This window comes from Protopterus annectens, chromosome 7.part0 (genome assembly GCF_019279795.1).
Source record: "Protopterus annectens isolate FY-2018-M chromosome 7.part0, PAN1.0, whole genome shotgun sequence".
Lineage (NCBI taxonomy): Eukaryota > Metazoa > Chordata > Ceratodontiformes > Protopteridae > Protopterus > Protopterus annectens.
Genome location: NC_056739.1, coordinates 1,418,426,566 through 1,418,445,320, shown reverse-complemented (window position 1 = coordinate 1,418,445,320; position 18,755 = coordinate 1,418,426,566).

Genomic DNA, 18,755 nt, shown 5'->3' with positions numbered 1-18,755 from the left:
TATGTGTCAGTTTGTATGTGTCTCTGAATGTGGATGAGTGTCTGCATGAGTCTGTCTGTGTCCGAGTGAGTACTTTGGATGTGTTATTCCTTTGTGGAGTTGCATGAGTTTTTATCTCTGAATACATTTGTGTCTAATTGCATCTGTGTGAGTCTGTATATGTCTGTTGTGGGCCAATTTGACTCTCTGTGGGTTTTTGTATGATTGTGTCTTAGTCTGGATTTTTTTTAAATAGATTTATGCATCTCAGTGTGGGTCTGTCATGTTGTATGTGGTGTGTAGGTCTAGGTGCATTTTTATGCATCTATGAATGTGGCTGAGTGCATGGGTGGGCATGTATGTGGCTAATTGAATGCCTACATTGTTCTGGTTGTGGCTCATTCTGTGAAAGTTTGTGTGTGTGTGTGTGTGTGTCTCTCTCTCTGTTTGGGTTTGCATATGTCCTTGAGTGTGATGAGTGTGGCTATGTGCTGGTGTGTGCATATATCTGTGTGACACTACATGAGGGTGAGTTTTTGTGTCTGTGTGAATATGACTGTGAACATAGACTTGTATATGTCTGCATGAATGTGGCTGACTGGGGCTTGCATACATGAGTAATGTTAAATGGATATGTGTGTGTGTGTGTGTGTGTGTGTGTGTGTGTGTGTGTGTGTCTGAGAGTTTGTGTGTCTGCTTGTGTTTGAGTCGTCCTCTATGGGACTGACTACCTTGATGTGGTATAGTGACTTGTGGTAACAATATTGCTACAAAAGACCACACAGTGTGTCTATATGAATATCCCTTTGTGGGACTGGCTACTTGCTACTTTGAAGTTATGCACAGGCTTATCATAGTGTAACAGCACTGTAACTGTGTGTGTGTGTGTGTGTGTGTGTGTGTGTGTGTGTGTGTGTGTGTGTGTGTGGGTGTGTGTGTGTGTGTGTGTGTGTGTGTGTATGGGTATATGTGACATTTAAGCAGGTGCAAGTTATAACCACTACTGGTTTCAGGTAATAGCTAGATCAGATCAGGGCTTTTCATTGTACAGTACAGCAGACAGGCTAAAGAATAAAATAAGCCGAAAATGGTGTTTCGTTTATGCATACATTTTAGTAAAGCAGAAAAAAAAAATCTTTCACTGAATGTTGACCTTGCTGGCCAAGCATGGAAAACTGTTTATTAAAGAGAAAAAGATAAGCAGACAGAATGTTCTTTCGGAAGGAAAAGATCAGCTACAAAATGTTTTTTAAGAAACAGCGGTGGTACAGTGGTAGCATTGTTGCCTCACAGCAGAGAGGTTCTCCTGTTCGATTCTCAGCTAGAGTGCCTTCTGTGTGGAGTCTGCATGTCTTCCCCATGGTCGAGTGGCTTCCAAAAGACATGCGTGAATGGGTGTTCCTTTGGTGAAGGTTGGGTGTCAGGATGGCAACTTGGCATCATAAAAATCTACTGCCCATCATTAGCCGACCGGAGTTCTGCTGTGGTGACCCCTAACCGGGAAAAGACAAAGTCTAAGACCAAGGTTAAAAACAGTAAATAAAGGAAATTTACAAGACTAAAAGGAATGTAATATGCAGTTTTCAGATTAGCAGAGCAGTTTAGTAAGTTCATTCAATCTGTTACTTCAGAAAAGTTCATTCAACCTGTTACTTCAGAAAAGATGTATAACACTCAAGCATGAGTACAGAAAACAGGTCATCTAGAGACTGTGTCAGTTTACATTTTTCAGGACAATCTACAGCAACTTGAACTGTTTATGGAGACAGCATTTTGGATATTGTGAACATTTAATAAAACCTTATTAAATGAACTACAGTGTTTGGAAAATTCATGCCGAACAGTGCACAAGACTTGGTTCATAAGGGAGAGACTGACACCCATCTCAAGGCATACAGTGTTTCCAGCTAATTAAGGTAAAGTACCCTCATATCAAATCTTACAATGGCACCTGAACAGGGACCGCTGTCTGAGGAGAGAGATATACTTCTCATAACCCAACAAAGCAGCTAAACCTTTTCACATCCATTTTCCAGTACAAGTATGTTTTTTTAAGTTCACAGTGACTATTTATAACAGCAGAAGTACGTCAGGAGACCGATCATACCACCGTTTCAGTAAAAGTATTGTTCATTTCCAGAACTGGTTACACTACATGTGTTCTACAGAAATCTACAAAATAGCAGTGTGTCATTCAACTTCATGTGTTATATATATATATATATATATATATATATATATATATATATATATATATATATATATATATATATATATATATATATATATATATATATATATATATATGTATATATATATATATATATATATATATATATATATACATATACATATATACATATAAAAATAAGGGTAACTGCTGCTGAGGTGATGTGAGCGGTATTTGGGGTCTACCCCTGACCTGGTTTGAGAGTCAGTGTTGGTCTAGGGCTTCAGTCTCTCCATCAGTATTACTCTGCAATGTAAAGCAAGACAAAGTCTGAGAGTTGGTGCACAATGGGGAATGTGTTGCATGCATTAATGTTTCCATATTATTGATGTAGCATGCCCGGGGATGCATAGCTGTACTGTAGTTTGTAAAGAAGTTAGATATGTGGTCACAGCAATGATGGTTTGATAACAATGTTGTGGTCAATGTTATGTTACTTCAGATTTAATTATAAAATTGTGTAGATATCTGACAGGGAAGGAGTCAAAGATACTGGGGGGACAGGGTGAGTAAGAGTTTACCTGTGTGGGAGGGCGTGGTTGTGCAGGTACTTGCTGCAGCGCATCCAGCGAGGTACTTGCTAATATGAAACTAGTGTACTTCATCATACCTTTCACCAGTGCAGATTTCTGCAGACTGTTCAGACTTTACTTCATGTTTTGGTCCATTGCTCAGATTCCAGGAGGGTCAGTACTTTGTTATGTGTACATATCTTAACAATGTGGATAACGGCACATATGGGTTAGCTTAATTTTCTTGTAATGTGTTATGTTTCCTACTTTATTACTTTACATTCAGGTGTAAATATTGTTCCTTCCTTGATATTGACCTATATTAGCAGGTCGCTGCAATTTATATACCCGTTATCCGTCACAAGCTTATATTGGTTCTTCGTCCCCCATTGTGGTAGGCTTTGTCTTACTTTCCAGCTGTACAGATTTTCATAGAATGTGCAGATTTTGCTTCATATTTGGGTTAGGTTTTCATTGAATTGTGGTTTTGGCTACTAGTGGCAAGACATTAAAGACTGAAATTAGAAAATAATGACAGACATTTGAGTTTTATGAAATAATGTTCAGTATTGCTTACCACCGATACTATTTAGATGGTTACTGTGATGTTGAATGGCTTAATTGGCAAGGCTTAAAATGGCCCACAGGGGCAGTTATCTCAGTATTAATCTATGAATCTATGCATTTTGGTATGAGGTAGGCTCTTGGCAGTGACTAAGGTGGTCACATCTTGTGTGTTAAGAGGATTTACAGTTTTCTTTGTTTTGCAGATTGCAAGGGGGTTCCAGATGGCAGAAGTGCAGAGCAGCAGCAATTTGTGGATCAATCGATGGCCAGAGTGAAGGAGACTGGTTGCAGTGGAAGTCACAGTTGACACAGTGGTGTATACCGAGGGTGATAGGGCAATGCACAGAGAGTACTGGTCAGTGGCATGAATTAGGTAAAATTGCAAGGTAATGGATTTTGCTGAGGGCTGCTTTGGTGACTGGAGTGGAGCACAATGTGGTCACCGATAATCCCCCTTCTTGGGTCATTAAGGCATGTTAGAGCACTGAGTTCAAGTAGTGTGGGAGCCAATTATTGTGTTGAAATGTGGGGCAAGTAAGGAAGAGGTAGGTGCGGGGCCAGGATAAAATTGTTGGGGATGGTTTATGGGGAGTGTGTGGATTCCAAAGGAGGAGTAGAGTCACAACATTCATAGCAGCACAAGAACTTATTAGGCTAAAGCCCTATGGCTCTTGCAAGTCAGCTGAGTTCAACCCTTGCTTTCAGGTGGTAGGAACCTTGGGGTGATTATAGTTACTCATCCAGTTGTTTAAACTGTATTTGGGGGAAGGACCAATAATGTCTTTTTGTTTGACAGGATGCCAGAGTTTGTTCCTAATGTGTGGTATCTTTGGGGTGACAAATTTGTCCCTTGAGGAGGTAGTGTTAATGTCACATACCAGGTTAAGGTTTTACAGAGTAGCACGAGGATCATTTCACTTGTGGTTTGGGTGAATTTTTGTAGGTAGGGTTTTAGGAAGCATGGTAGGTAGGTGGCTGGGTGATTTGTTTACACAGGAGCTAGAAGGTTTAAAGGAAGCTTGGTTGCAGAATATTGCATCCATAGGCCAGGTTTTAATTCCTTACTAGAGGTATAGGTAACATAAGGGAAGAGAACCTTAAAGGGGAAAAGGCCAGGGACAAGCAGTGGTTAAGGATGGTTAGTAGTTTGAGTGTTCTAGCTAGGACAGTTGCTAGGAAGAAGTGAGTGGGGGGGTTGAGGTTCTAGTGCTGATTGCCATTTGGTAGTGTGTGAATTGTTGGTGTTTAAGGTTGGGCATGGAGTACTAAATTGCTGGGCATAGGTGAATTTTCAGGAACTAGGTCAAGGGGGTTCTGGTTTTCTGGCACTTAATGTTAGGTCATTAAAGTTTTGGAGTTAGACTATTCTCTACAGTAATTGGGTTACTGCACATCCAGAGCTGTGTAGTATGGTGGGCTAATGTGATATGCTATAGTTGACAGGGTCCTGGGTTTGAGACTTGCTAAGGGTTTTCTTTGACTAGGTGCAGATTTGAGTTCAAGGGGTTATAGTTTCTGTGGCATTTGTTATGGCTATAGGTTGTCATTCCATAAAGGTTGAGCCATGATTAGTGGCTTGAAGGAAGAAGACATAAAGGGAATGTATTCTCTTGGAGTGGATGTTCTGGTGGTACAGTGAGGTCATGGGTAATCCTACTTTAGTTTCATTAAGGCATGTTTCAGTGCTGGTATGTCAAGGCGTGGGGTTGATGACGGGATTCTAATGTGATTTACAGAGTACACCAGATGATGAGTACACCAGATGATGCTTGGCTCAACTCTTTCCTTTATGGGAGATAGATGGTTGAACAATTTTGTGTAGAAGGGAGGGGGAACATGAGAAGAGGGACAGGCTTGCCCTCTTCTGTTCCCCCTCTGGTGTCCAGATGCTCATTTCAAGGATTTTAGGAAAGGAAAATGAGCAGCTGGAGGAAGTTTGCTGAATAGATAAGCAAGCGGAGGTAAGGATGCTGCTTATTTGGTTGGATGGCAATTCAGTGAATGGTGTGTGAAGTGAGATGGGGATGCTGCTTCATAAGTAAAGTAAGCAAGTAGAGGTATGGATGCTGCTTACTGGGTCAGGATGAGTAGGGGTCATGTCCTCCTGTATTATTTTGTTGGATGGGTAAGTCAATAAATGGGATATGAAGTGAGTCTGGATGCTGCTTCATAAGTAAAGTAAGCGAGCAGAGGTATGGATGCCGTTTACTGGGGTAGGATGAGTAGGTATGCTGTCCTGATTAACATTACAAAGATGTTTATGCTGTGTTTAGAATCAACTATACTGTGTCCAGTTGTAATTAATAAATTTTGGTGAGCAAAGCTATGTTATGTAAGTTTTAATAAAGGTCGTCAAATGTCATTCAATGTGATATGTTTATTGAAGGGGACCTTGACAACTCACATTCCTTCCAAGCCATACAGTTATGTAAGAATTTATACGCACCTTGTAGTTAACAGTTCAACAAAGTTTAAGTTACTTGATTACATTTTTTTTGCATGTAAACATGTCAAATAATGCTGTACAGTTAAAATGTCAGTAAATTTCTGGTTTAAGTTTAAGACTGTTAAAGGTTATTAGTTCAAAAATGTTAACGGAAAAAGTTTATGTCACACAAGCAGGCTAATGCCAGTTTAATCATGCATACTTCAGCACATGAAATTCAACATAATAACTTCAGTTGTAGTACAGTTTCAAATACAAATGTTCAGAAGGTAATACATACCATTCAAAATACAGCAGTATGTTGCAGTATTCAGCATACAAATGTCAACACAGTTAACATACATAACATAAAAAGCAATGTCTCCAGTTCACATTACTTCAACTAGTGCAATAATTGCACTGCGTGGAGATGAAAGGCATGAAAGTACATATTTAAGTAAAGTATATTTCAGACAAACTGAAGAACACACTTCAGTGCTAAGTAAAAAATGCATTCCATAGCTATCTGTAAAGATCAGAGCATTAATGTATCATTGTTTAATGTTATTTCATTGTTTACAGACAAATCAAATTTAGCTGCACATATAAAAGATATAAGTGTGGTCTTAAGGTCAAAGATTACGTCAGCTAACAGTTCAAAGTGTAAATGCTGTGTATATATTGGTTTAGATTGTAGTAAAGAAATATGTGCAAATGTACAGATTTTTAAAAAATTGGTTATGACAGAAACGTGCAGATTTATGGGTTAAAGATAAAATAAATTCCAGTTCAGCTGACACAGCTAAAGCTCTCAAGAAGGCATATTGTGTGTGGTCAGTCAAGAAAAAAGAGTGACCATATGTCTCTAAGGTATATTAGAATTAACAGTGAAAATCAGGCTTCATACATGAAAGACACACTTATGAAAACATCCAAAGGATCTTAACCCTTATTGAATATTTGAGCAAGGGAAATGAAGAAGCACTAGTGATTAGTTTAGACATAGAAAAGGCATTTGATTCTGTTAACTGGGAATATATGTTTGAAGTGTTACATCATTTTCACTTTCCATCTTCTTTCATTTCTCTAATAAAAAATATATACCAAAACAATGTAGCTTATGTTAAATTAGGCCCCTTCACTTCTGAATCTATTAAAATAACCAAAGGCACTACGCAGGGTTGTCCCTTATCCCCTATTTTATTTGCATTAGCCATTGAAATATTTGCTGCCCTTATTCATGACAATCCAAAGATCATTGGTATAAATATTTACAATCAGTAAAATTCCAAGACAATGCTTTATGCAGATGATGTCTTGCTCACATTAAGCAATTCGTAATCAGTTCTATTAGAATTAGATTCTATGTGAACCATTTTCAGAAAATCTCACTTTTACATTTTAATAGATCTAAATCTAAACATATGCTCTTAAATAAGAAGGGAAATGTACAATTGGATAATCATCTCATTATTGGTGCAATCATCTTGATTATCTAGGAATAACACTATGTAAATCCACAGAAAACACAACTGAATATAATTATAAAAATACTATACATTTAATAAATAAGCATACAAATAGCTGGAACAAAATTCTCATCACCTTTGAAGACAGGTTACAATAAATAAAAATGACACTTTTACCAAAAATACTCTACATAGCTCTTGTTATTAACTTTGCTTTTAAATATCAGTACATTAAAGATATAAACAGATTACTAATGAAATTCCTTTGGTTCCCCAAAAGAAACAGAATAGCTTTTCTATATCACATTACATCTTGGGAGCAAGGAGGAATCAAATTCCCAAATATTGAAACATATATTAATCCAGCCATATTTAAGATTATTTTTAACTGGAGTAATTCAAATTATCACTCTAGTTGGAAACTATTACATCTAATGTTATTAATTAATGAAAATGCCCTGTTAGCCAAATTTCCATTGAATAATTCTTCTAATAAGTTCTGGTACTTCTTATGTCATATTACCCAACACAATATTGCCAAACCCACAAAATTAAATTCATTAAATCACTATTTTAATTTCTTCAGAAAATTTGTTAATGCTAATACTGATATTAAGACCTGGTTTGAACTGTTAACCCCCTTTAAAATTATAAGGAATTTTCCTGATAAAATGCAGCTCAGTGTTCTAGATAGCTGGGAATCCAAGAACTTTATATGTTGGTATCAATGCATAAATGACACTAAAGTTTTACACTCTCAGTTTCTTATAAAAGAGAATGATTTACTTCCTCAAAACTGATTAATTCTACAAAGCATCTTAACTTATTCTCAAGATTTATTCATAATACTTAAAAACTCATCAAGAAACACCAAAGAAGATAACTCATGTGTGAAATTTTTCATAATAGCTTAAATACAAATAACATTATTTCGAAATTATATAACATGTTAATTGTTTATAAGACTAGTATAAATCAAAGTTACTAGAACTTTATATTTAAAGGCTGTTCTTTTAATTTCTCACATGATGAAAAACAAAAAACATCTGTTATCCATCAAGCATACTTCATAGTCTCATTACTGGAGTATTTTTGCTTGGCAATATCTCCATAGGGCATTTCTGACACCAGATAAGATAGTTAAAATCAATAATAGCTCCAGTGCATCTTGCTGGAGATGTACAGAAAATACCAAAGCCGATTGGGCACATATTATTTAATGTTGTCCTAAATTAAAAGGTTATTGAAACAGCATAGAAGATTTTCTCAAAGCATTATTCACTGATTCCTTCTTATTGCCCAAATCATTAGTTCTTTTCGATGTGAATGAAGGTTACTTTTTGAATAAGAATAATTCGTATTTACTATGGTCAGTACTTGCTACAGCCAGAAAATGCATCACCAGAAGATGGAAAACTAACTGCCCACCCACTATTGAGGATTTCTTGTCTTCAATGAAAGACCTGGCAATCAAAGAAACTAAGAACAAAGAACTTAGAATCTATCCAAAGACATTTGTTAATAATCCTTGGACAAAAGTGTTAGCACTTACTGAGACTTTATAAATGGACCATAACTCTTTCTGAATTGATACTTATACTAAAGAACTTGTGTATTTTAACTGTGATCTGCAGTTTTGCTTCAGGCCTATGTATATATTGTAAATAGTTTTTACCTTGTTTGTTAATAATTTGTCTTAGAATAAGAATACTGGTTGTCATTTGTTGTCTTTTACTTTTCATGGACAACTTAATAAAATATTTTGAAAAAAAAAAGAATTAACAATCAAATTAATTAGCAAAATAAAGGGTTTGCAGTTACAGGCGGCAAAGGATTTTTTTTGTATTATTGTTTTGTTTAAATGCTTTGTATTAAAGTGTTGCAATGCATAAACAAAATCATAATACAGACAGAGACAAAGTACAAAATGTAAAATTTAAAGTCAATGCTACATTGTAAAAGTGACAGCACAATTAAAAATTCAAATTCTATGTATAAAAGAGTACATTATGTAATCAGTTTGAGATTGTATATGTTTCGTATGGAAATGGCAGTTTGCCAAGTATATCAGCTCAGATTACAGCTAGTCTAGCAAGTTAAATTAAGGACAGTGTTATCCATTTAATGCATTACATTCTTGTAGCATTCAGTACTAATAAAAAGTTAAATGATGTCAGCTAAAGAAATGGTTATGGTGAGACAGTGGGTGGAGTTTCACTCACTGAACAGTATGTTAAAATGTAAGGGTCACGAGACAAAATGTAAAAATGCAGTAGTAATTCAACAGTTAAAACTGATTGTATATAAATGCAAAAATGTACAGTGTTACTTTATTTTCATTTACAAGTATCAAGTTAAATGCAATTGCTACAGCCAAGACTTTAAAAAAGCTGTCCATTCTAGTGATGAGATAGAAACAGATTTTAATACTGATTTTGCAGCAGTAAATCCCATCAGTTAATACTGGACATGGAAACAAAAGTATATAAAGCTGGTATTTAGTTCAATTTGTTTCCTGTAAAGCTAAACAGGTTACTTATTTAAGTATTATTAGCTTTTCAAATACAAGGCAGTCCACTAAGGTTAATGACTGGGCAAATGAGATAAGTAATATACAAAGTTCAAGCCCAAAGAATAATCAAAAGTATGCTGTAGCTCAGTTTAATAAAAAGGATGGCAGATCATACAGATCATTATTCATGACAGTTTTCATGCTATCAGTGCTTAAAAGGTCAAAGATGACTGCAGTTAATAGCAAGCCTGTGGAGTTTAAATTTTTAAATAAAGCCAATCACCCTGGAAATAAAATAACAGCAGAATTTTTGTTAAATTCTCAGTGTGACACTACAATTTTCACATTATGTCAAAATTAAGTGTTGTATCTATAGACTTGCAAGAGCTTATTAGCAGCAAATGTTTATTTTCAGCCAGAAAATGAATGTTTATTTTTATGCAGAAAAATGTAAATAAAGTTAGCACCGCAAGCAATGCTGCCAGTTTATTGTTGTTAAAGCTGAATTTCCTGCAGAAAATGTAAACAAAGTTAGAGCAATATAATTGTTAAAGATGCAAATGTTATTTTAATGACCTGATACTAAATACAATCAAACAAAATAATTGAAAGAAGAGGTTTGAAGGTCTAACTATAAAAAGGACACTTCAACATTAAAGCAGGCCTTACTTCACTTCATCAGTGACTGGAACAATGCAAAGCAAAATTTGGTAAAGACCTGTGGGGCAAAAATTGACTGTATGTGTTTCAGTTATTTTTTCAATGCTTTTTAAAATGTTTTCATGTTTCAGACAATTGTATTATGTTTTTAGACAATGTTCTCATGTTTTAGTAGTAGTTTACAGTCTGTGTTCAAATGGATTTCAGTTTATTTGTGTTCAGGTAACACCGTCTAAATGTTCCCATGTTTCAAACAATGCTATTAGTTGGCATGTATCAGTTTCAGTTATGTTTTTTATTTGTGTTTAGTTAACACTGGCAAAAGATATTCTTTTGGTTTAGGTAGTTTCCAGAATATACATAACTATACTTAAATGTTCAGTAGATGCTAATGTAAATATGTTAAGTTGGCTGGTTTCCAAGATGGCCACCGAGCACTGAGCACACACTTTCTGCTGTTCCTTCAACAGCTAATTTAATCTGCTTACTATAACCTGCATCCATTTCTAAACTTCACAACAAAGTGATAATAGTGATCAACAGGTGAACAAAGAGAAGGGAACCAACAAAATCTTTGGATTTTACGAACATTTTACCTGTCTTCTCCTGTGCATACCTCTTCAGACAATGACTGGGTGGATGCAGCTGCATGGTGAAAGGCCACTCCTCAAAAACTGAATTCTGGAATAGGGAGAATAAAAGGGAAGGGGATCAAGTAATACAGCACTGATCTCATTTAATCATAAAAAGTAATTCAGCAGAAGATGTCTACTCAGCAAGATTCTATGGAAACGCTAACATCTAAGACCAAACTATCCTCCATAGTTACCCCGGAGAAGAATATAATAACCAGGAGACAGAAAATCACTAAAACACTACAGAAATCTATCAAAGGAGACTCCAAAACTAAAGGGGAACCTGCATTTACAGTGGAAGACATTAAATCAGCCTTGCAACCTCTCCAAGATGATATAAAAAGCTTCTGAGTCAAGCTTAACTCCTTTGGCTCTAATATGGATCAAATAATCACAAGACTAAATCTCACTGAAAATAAAACTGAAGAAAATGTGAAGAAAATACAGGATCTACAAGCAAAGCTAAGATTAAATGACAAAACTATCTGTGATTTGCAACATAAAATAATAGACTTGGAAGCACATAGTAGAAGGAATAACATTATAATAAGAGGTGTCCCAGAAAAGTTTGACCACACTCAAATACCAGTCATATTAACAGAAATCTTCGAAACAATCACTGACAACAAAGACCTCAATAAAGACATTGTAATTGAAAGAGCTCACAGAGCATTACACAGAACACAAGATGAAGCTACTCTTAGACATATTTATGCAAGGTTACCAAATGCTGCACATACTAATGCTGTTCTTATGGCTGCAAAAAAGAAAAGCACTATTAGATGGAGATCGCACAGAGTTACAGTTTCCCAGGACCTTCCACAACTCATAAAGGTTCAAAGGCAAGTTCTAGATCCTTTTGTGCATTTTTAATTAAAAAGAAAACATGTTTTCAAATGAAGTATTCAGCTACTCTTTCTTTCCACCACAAAAAAACAGAAATATATTGTGCAAACAGTGGGTGAAGCAAAAAAAGCATTCATGAATTCAATGAATTACCTCAACAGTAAACCAGATGCAAGACAAACAGTTAAACCTACTAAATAACCATTCTGTTTTTGTATCCCTAAAAAGGCATTAAGCAATGAGTTCCAAAAAATAAGCTCTGACTTATAGGGAACCAAAAAGCTTACTACAATTGTTGTTCCAGCCAGGATTAAGGTATATGGTTCAAAATGTACAACAAACTTCAATCAAATTTTCAATAAAAATGGCACTAAATGGCACTAAAACTCTAAATCGCAGTGCATTTTCTTAAGAATTTAAATATGTTTATATCTTGAAGAAATAATAACCAAACAGCATTTTTTGGTCTTGAACCACTTATAACAGTAAATTGACTGACATGGTGTTTCCTTTACTTTCTGGTTGCCCTGGAGGTTGTTTCCTGCATTTGATGTGAAGATGGTGCTTGAACCTGTTTGCCTTTGGTTGTGGGGGTTCTATGTGGCTTTCTTAGGCCTTGTCCCTGCACTCAAGAGCCTTTTCCTGGGCTTCCAGAGCCGTTTCAACATTCTGTTACCAGAATGCAACGGGAACGTTGGCTGATGATGTCACTGAAAATGAAGCAGTGCATTACTGGGATTGCTGCAGTAGCTGATTCAGTCAAAAATAGGCTGTTTTGCCTTGAAATAACTATATATCTGATGTTTCAGGCATTCTGTGACCTCCAGTTGCTGCAGAACAGTGGATTTAAAAGTACTGTACATATGTTTTCATCATGCAATGTTCACACTTCACTTATACATTTTATTTTTTCATGTTTTATGAATGCTCCCCCTCCACTCTGTTAATAATCTACTGTTAATGTAGTGCCCCAGGGTTGCAACCTGGGTAAAGGGAAACACACAAAATATAAATATATAAAAAAAAAGAAAAAAATGTTTCAATGTTATAAAGCATCTGCTACTTTAAGACTCTGCTAAGGCTCACTGCACCAAGTACCTTTTTCCCCATCTACACCCTTATTCCATCATTTATATTCAAGAAAGTACATTAGCAATTACCTTCATATATGGGCTAATTAATATTGTCTAAAGTATCTGAAATGGTAAGCACCTATTATGTTTGTAGGTATTTAGGGTAGTTAACTGAGGCTTTATTTACTACGGAGACCTGAATCACTTGCAATCTTACATGCATACATACTTACAATTATGCTTGATCTCAGTTTTTACTGTACTGGAATGCCTTGATGGTTGCATTTCCTTTAATATATGGTGCATTAGAAATATTCTAATGCACTAGACTGCTTTAGTGATTTAATATTTAAGCATGTTGTTCTTGTTTTAACATAGGTAATGTAATGCAAATTGATGCAAATGTTTATGCTCCTCTCCTGTAGATTCTTCTTCCCTTGACTTAGTATTTTTCAACTACAGTCTAAAGATTCTCTCCCCAACCCTCTCCATTGCTTTATGCTGTAAGAGAGATGACAGTCATAGGTTAATAGGTTCATAGGTGTGTACTAGGCTAATGGTCCTGGGGCCTTTACAAGCCTAGCCATAGGATTATCCTGGCATAGTGCCACCCAACCTTAGTTCCCAGTACCACTGTCTCGTAGAGCCACTGGAGTTATCCCTGGGGTGAATTTTTTGTTTCACATCCACTCATCAAGGTTTCTCTTGAAGAGGGTCAGCGAGGTGCTCTGCTTGACATGTATGGGAAGTCTCTTCCATAGCATGGGCCATCTCTGGGTTATGAACCTGTCCCTCCAGCATGTTATGTTAATTGTGGTAATGAGGTTGAGGTCTCTGGAGCATGTGGTGCATTGGGATTGGGATTTCTTTAGATGTAGCATTTCTAATAGAGCTGGGTCAGACATGGCTTTTTAAGTCAATCAGAGATCGCCTATAAGTAGGCAATATGATAGAGAATAGTTGGAGTTTTTGAGTCTGTCCAAATAAGACAAGTGTTTAAGGCCTAGGATCCTCTTTGTGAAGCATTTTTGTGGCCTCTCCAGTTGTTGCAGTTGTCTAGTGAGGTACATGCCAAATGGAGCATTGTACTTGATGATTGGCCTAATGAGGGAAGAGTAGAGGGAGACAATGATCTCTTTCTTCCTGGATGCAAAACCCTTAGTAATGAGATGTGCCACATAGAAGGACTTTCTGACCACAGTGGCAATGTGGTGATCAAAAGAGAAGTTGCTGTCAGCCTGTGTTCCCAGATCTCTTATAACACCTTCTGTGTTCAGTGGACTACCATCAATGTGGTAATTCATGGGAAACATGTTTGTCCCAAAGGGGATGACAACACATTTTTGGCATTGAGCTTAAGGCCATGGTTCTGACACCAATCGTTGGTCTCAGTGAGACCATTCTGTAGGATGTTAACATCCCTTGGTGCGTTAATAATAGCTCCCAACTTGCAATCGTCTTTGAACTTTGTCAGACAGAATCCCTTCATGTTGGCCTGGACTTCAGAGAAGTAGATACCAAACAGGAGAGGACCCTGGACCAAACCCTGTGGGACTCCACTTGTGACTAGTCAGCAGTCTGACTCGGAATCGGCTACTTTCACACTGTGGGTTCTATCTGTGAGCCAATTTGCAACCCACATAGTGATATAGGGGTTGTTGCCAAGCTTAGTGAGTTTTTCTATATTGAATATTTATTGCAGAAGGGTAATCTAATAGATTAGATAGGACGGTACCTTGCTGGCCATGATCATAAGCAAATGATGCATACACTAAAGCCTAAGTAGACTACCTGCTTCCTGAGTCTTAGCTCTGTCCTTTTGAAGAAGGGCAAATACAGTAGTTTGCCACACCTTGGACAAGCTCTAGTAGTAAACAAGGAGCATATCTGCTTGTATCCCAAGTTATAATTAATCACTTTAAACTTCTAAATAGTTTAATAATAGAATCTTGACTACAGCATGCTTTTTATGGTTTCTAATGTTAATTTCCAACATAATTTTATTCAGAGCCATGACACCTTTGGCATTATTTTAATTTCAGGTTAAATTAAAATTCTCATGGAGCGGCAAGTGGGTGGGTTGTACAATGCTTGCTGTCACTTGGAATATCAGGATTAGCATGTTTTTCTCCCTGCTACTTTATAATATACTACTCTATATGCACTAAATGGTCTTGTAACACATAATATGCATTTGTCTGTATGTTATATAAGATAATTTGAAGGAGTTTTGTGGTTAGGCGCTAGGTTTGTGGTTGGGTACATGGATGCCACTCTACTCAAACTAACTTTCTCACTTAATAGGACATCAGCTAACACTATGCTAAATATAATCTCAAGTTTATACAAATTTCTTTATTTAAAACTACTTGTACAATATTTTACACTTAAATCCTAAAGCAGAATGATTAAAGTTAACTCCTGGAATGTAAATGGCTTTCAGGAAAATGAAAAAAAAAGAAATTGATTATGCACTTAATATACCAGGATAAATCTAACATTTTCTATCTACAACAGACACACCTGACAAATGCTTAATGGGATAAAGTTAGATAAAGAAACTGGATGAGACATATAGTATCAGCTGGATATAGTCTTTCATCGAAAGGTACTGCCATCTTAATTAAAAAAAGCCTTCCCTGGGGAAATTGTAACTACTAAATCAGACCCTTATAGTAGGCGGTGTCTATTTTCATGTTCTTATGCTCAATTAAACTGCCCTATACGTTTTCTAAACATATATAGTCCATGTGCAAATCAGCATCTATTTGTTTATGAAATACACAATACATTATTACATTATACCAACCATTTCTTTATTATTGGTGGAGATTGGAATGCACTTATCAACCCCTTGAATGACAGCTCAAACAAAAACAGGAAACAACCCTCCCAACTAACTGCATCTATTCCTGACCTGATAAATAATTTCAACTTAATTGACCCATTCCAAATATTTGATCACGACAGAACAGCTAGCAAATATACCTATTTCTTGACATCTCACAAAGTCTGGTTTAGAATTGATTATGTCTTAATTTTGGATGTATTTTAAAATAAAATTAATAATTTTGTCATTGAGCATTGAGGCAAGATCTATCTCAGATCACTCTAATGTATCTCTGAGCATCAACCCAACACAACACCTTAAGGGTAGCGGCAGCAATTCCACCTGGTCGCTAAATAGCAACATCCTTAAAAAAGATGATGTTATAAACAAAATTAACCAATATTTGAAACAGTTTGAGCTTGAATCCAGTATGTGTTCTATGCCTTTAGATGTTCACTGGGCTGCTGCCAAAGCTGTTACGAGAGAGATACTTATACAAAAAGCATCCTACTATAAAAAAAGAAGAAAATGTATATCGCTGACCTCACTAATGAGTACAAGAAGGCTGATGTACAACTTCAAGACAAATACTGTCTGGAGCTAGAAAATAAACTACATGAGACTAAAAAAATATACTCCTTTTATCAACAAAACCAATTCTTAGCCGAATTGAGACTCATGCATAGATACACGGAATGGGCACAGACTCCCTCCAGAACATTGGCCAAACTTACAAACATCAAAGATGGCCCAAGCTATATGTCCGAATTGGGTGCGTGTCTCTTCATCTAAAACCCATTTCACCTAAAGTCATTTCACTGAGACCAAATCACCTAAAGTGCATTTCACCTAAAACTCATTTCACTGACAAGTAGTACAATAAGGCAAGTTAAAGGTATATGTTCTTTTCCCCACTGTAGTGCGATCCTGGAGTTAGTATATATATTAAGGGGGGTGGGGGGCACAGCCCCACACACTGGAGTGTGTGGGGGGCATAGCCCCCCACTTATTTTGGTTTCATGTTGCCTAGTTATGTTTTACATTATTTGGTAAAAGACAACTAGGTGGGGGGCTGTGCCCCCCACACCCCCCATTAATATATATTCTAACACCAGGATTGCACTACAGTGGGGAAAAGGACATATACCTTTCAAATGCATTAGAGTACTACTTGTCAGTGAAATGACTTTTAGGTGAAATGTACTTTAGGTGATTTTGTCTCAGTGAAATGAGTTTAGGTGAAACGGGTTTTAGGTGAAGTGACATATACCCGTCCAAATTAAAGTATAAAGGAAAAACCCTATACAGTAACTATGAAATTATTAATTCCTTCACAGATATCTTTAGTGAAATTTACAACCCTAAAAATCAAACTCATAAGGACATCTATAAAGAATTCCTTGATAAGCTAACCATTCCCAAACTAAGTCACACACAACATAATCTATTAGCTAGTCCTATAACATTGAATGAAATAAAGTTAGCTATCAAAAAGCACAAACCCAACAAGGCGCCAGGACCAGATGGCTTTACAGTTGACTTTTACCAAATTCTTAATGATCAATTTACTAAAATTCTTCTTGACCTCTACAATTACATTATCCTTAAGGGGATTACTGATAAATATATGAACAGCTCTAAAACAATTCTTATCTTGAAACCTAATTCTGACAAGCATAACCCTCTTAGCTACAGACCCATTGCTCTCATTAATATAGATATTAAAATTCTGACATCTTTCCTAGCAAGTAGAATGCAGAAAGTTCTGGCTTCAAGTTATTTCCCCTGAACAATTAGGCTTCAAGAAACAAAGATAACTATGTGGCAATACCCTCATTTTAGACACAATAATGTTATTTCTAAAAATTTATAACCACCCGAGATAAGCACTCATACTTGATGCCACTAAAGCTTTTGACAATGTGGACCTAATTTAACCATGCAATACTTCAACTTCCCAGAATTTATGATTAACACTATAAAAATGCTTTACAACAATGCCACTATCTCCCTGTACATTAATGAAACAATGTCCCACCCTATTAAAATTACTAATGGAACTAGGCAAGGCTGCCATCTTTCACCATATCTTTTTAATATTTATCTTGAACCTCTCCTACTACTTATTAGCCAAAAAATCTTTAACATAGAGATAAAATACTCAGCACATGCTGATGATTTAAACATTTATTTCAAGCTCCCAAATAGTGATCTTCACAAAATTCATAAATCAATAAGTCTCTTTTCTAATGCCGCAAATTATAAACTAAATCCCACAAAATCATCTATTTTCCCATTAAATCCTTGTAAACACTTAGAATCCTACTTTCCTCTGTCTGACATACTTGTCAAATACTCAGTCAAATATCTAGGAATAAACTTTATGCACACACATCAGGATGTAATGAAAGCAAACTTGAGTAAAGTCTGGGAACAAGTAAACAATGATTTATCCAGATGGAAAAATATCAATCTATCCTTACTGTCAAAAACTGCTATTGATAAAATGAACATTCTTCCTAGGATATTATTTCATTTAAACTCCATAAACATAAATATACCCAAAGGTTTCTTCAGTAAAATGGAAACCACTATCTCAGAATTCCATTGGTTCCCTAAATCAACCAGACTCTCTTATAAAAATCTAATACTTCCAAAAGGAAAAGGTGGATTGAGCATCCACGATTTTAATCTCTACTACGATATTATAAACGCAAGCCGTTTAATCCAAATTGCGAACTATAAACCATCTGTTGATACATGGACCCCAACCTGGATCAAAATCTTGTACAAGTATATACAATCATTCAAACTAAACCCCCGCCCTATCCCATTTTTAAAGCTTGACAGTGAATACAAATCTAAAATTCTACCTGCATTAAAAAATAAAATAAATATCTTTCAAGCATTGTTGCATTCTATTCATTTACAGGATGCTCTCCTGGTTCTTCAACCAATCCACCTAAACCCAAATATAAAAATCAATAATAATATGATAGACCTATATAACCTTCCCA